This window comes from Drosophila serrata, unplaced genomic scaffold (genome assembly GCF_035046125.1).
Source record: "Drosophila serrata isolate PLE 108 unplaced genomic scaffold, ASM3504612v1 contig_7, whole genome shotgun sequence".
In the NCBI taxonomy this organism is placed as follows: Eukaryota; Metazoa; Arthropoda; class Insecta; order Diptera; family Drosophilidae; genus Drosophila; species Drosophila serrata.
In genome coordinates this window covers 31,378-33,924 of record NW_028256905.1, presented here as the reverse complement: position 1 = coordinate 33,924, position 2,547 = coordinate 31,378, and the positions used below count along the sequence as shown (strand labels likewise).

At 41.6% G+C, this 2,547-nt stretch overlaps 1 long non-coding RNA gene across 1 annotated transcript; it reads left to right on the top strand.

Moving 5' to 3' along the window:
- Positions 1–217: 217 nt before the first annotated feature.
- LOC147645150 (uncharacterized) lies at positions 218–2,036 on the top strand. Its single transcript, XR_015270120.1, has 2 exons — positions 218–920; positions 981–2,036. It is a non-coding gene; the product is annotated as an uncharacterized LOC147645150 (long non-coding RNA).
- Positions 2,037–2,547: the final 511 nt, after the last annotated feature.

Below are 2,547 nucleotides of genomic sequence, written 5' to 3'. Positions count from 1 at the left end.
TGGACGTTTACATAGCATACCAAAAGGCAACAAACCTTTTGAGATCATTCATATAGATCATTATGGGCCGGTAGATAGTAGCAGATCGAAAAAACACAACAAAAACGACGAATACAAAAGAAGTGATAAGTGCATTAACATTTATTTTCGAGCTTATAGTATACCTAGATGCATAGTATCTGATCGAGGCAGTTGTTTTACATCTTCTGATTTTGCAGAGTTTATGGGAAAAAGTAACGTGAAGCATATAAAAATAGCGACGGGCTCGCCGCAGGCTAATGGCCAAGTTGAACGAATCAATAGAAGTCTAGGACCTATGAAAAGGGACTCATAGCGGCCACTCCAATGGATAGTGCTTGGCGGCTATGCACGGGCTTCCGGCCAGACGCTGTGTCAGCAATTTGGCCGGAGCGAGCTTTCGGACGATCGGTCATTGCTTAGTTAACTTATATATACTAGCTGTACCCTGCCACGTTTCTCTGTGGCATATTGTGGTTAAGAGGGCACTTCTGAATAGTTCAAGGTTATGGCAAAAGCATCTTCCTGGCATAAGGTGAAGAAGGCAGTCAGAGTTGTCGTAGGCGGATTCAGGACTCTTTCTTGCACATTTAGTTCTGTGAAATAGACACGTTGACCATTCTCCAAATTTACTGCCAAGTGAACTACAGCTGGATAGCGGTCATGAATTGGGATCGAAAAAATTCGCCATGCAGCCTCGTTGCTGCTTATGTATCTTCCAGCCTGGTATTGAGAGATTTCATCGACAACTCGTACTGCATTGCTGTCACCATTTTCTGCCTGAACACCAAAAACTGCCATATCGCTGCCTTTATTCACGTACTTGCAGTTATATTTAATCGATTTCACGGAATTGCAATATTCTACGTTGATGTGCGCTTTGTATGATTTTGACAATAGTGGTGAGTATGGAACCACCCAACGATTGTCTACCTCAATATCACCAATTCTCATGTTTAAAGTTGCCGAAGTCCCTCCATCTTCAGTTGACCGTCTCCTACACAGAGGATATCCATCGTCCCCTGTTACGGTGTTGGCTGTAAATGCTCGAGGATATCGCTTGGAACACTTCCCGTCTACCATTCATGGTGAACATGGGTTGAGGGTACCACAAGGGCCATGGATCATGTTCTTGATGACAACTTCATGCAAATCCGTATCAACCTCTGCCCATGGAATCTCAGCGCATATAACATCGTCGATTTCGTCTGGAGTAATTTTATCATACTGAATACATCTAGCACCGCACAGATCCAAAAACTCCATGTTTCACAATGAAATCCATCAGTGACTTGAACTTTTGTCTGAAAACACGGGCTGTGATGTCATGCCTATCCCTATATGATTGTGCAGGAAATAACAGCTGTACTATCTCGTCCCAAGCTGGATTTCATGTGAAGGTGATAAATAAATATGGACGGCCGTAGCAACGAACATATGCCATGGCATCTTGAGCATATTCATGCATGTGGCGTGGACTACCTATGTATGAGGATAGCAAAATCGTGAGCTTTCCAACGCTATATTCCTCGGACCGAAGTTTCGTCTGATTCAATCAAAGGAGCCTGACAGTATATGCAGACCTGATGCATCCGGCCAATAACGACATTGCGATTCGAGCTGTAATCAACAGTTGGATTATATCTGAATGCAAGACGATTGTATTGCAGGTTTTGATCTGCTGCAAGCTGTAAACGCGCTTCAGCTACCCTTGCCCTGTCACGTTCATTATTTTGAGAGTGAATCAAATCGATTGCTGCAGAACGCGACTGCCTAACTCTCAATCGTTTTCTCTCAAGCCTATCTGCTCGTCATTCTGCTGATTCCTCGTTGTGCATCTGCATTGCTTTCATCCGCTCAGTCTCTCGGATGGAGGCCCGTTCTTCGTCAGTCATATTCGTAATCTTAAGTCTGTTTGCTTCTGTATTGCGAGTACGACGACCCAAACTCGACTTCTTGGGTGGCATGACTTCATTTCTTACTGAACCTGAACAAAAAAATAAAATTTTTATCTCCAATTTCTTCTTTCAATATGTTTTGAATGTTTGACAGGAAATGCTTCGATTCAGCTAGCTGCCTGTAGAGGGCGCAGCAGTAGAGGCACGGGGAAACGCTAAAAAAATTGATATATTCGCAACCGCAGATAAGCTATCAACATCAAAAGTAGACAATAACCGAGCTGGAACCTCAACGCATGTTGTGTCAAAATTTGGGCTTAAACGGTTCAGAACTTTTCAAGTCTATGAAGGAAGTAGACACGAACAGAGCATTTTTATATATAGATTTAAAATTTTTATTCTATATATATATATTTCATTACACCGACACGATAGTTTAATAACTTAAAAAATGTTCCTTCCAATTAATGGAAATAAAAATCCGAAATATAAATATTTAACTAAACCAAAATTTTAGTCCACAGCTTCTATATAAAAATTATTTCTCCAAAGACCAAAGACTTTCAAGCATATGCGCATAAACATAAATATACCGGGCAAGCTTTGCTCTATTCTGCGCTGAGCGACAATT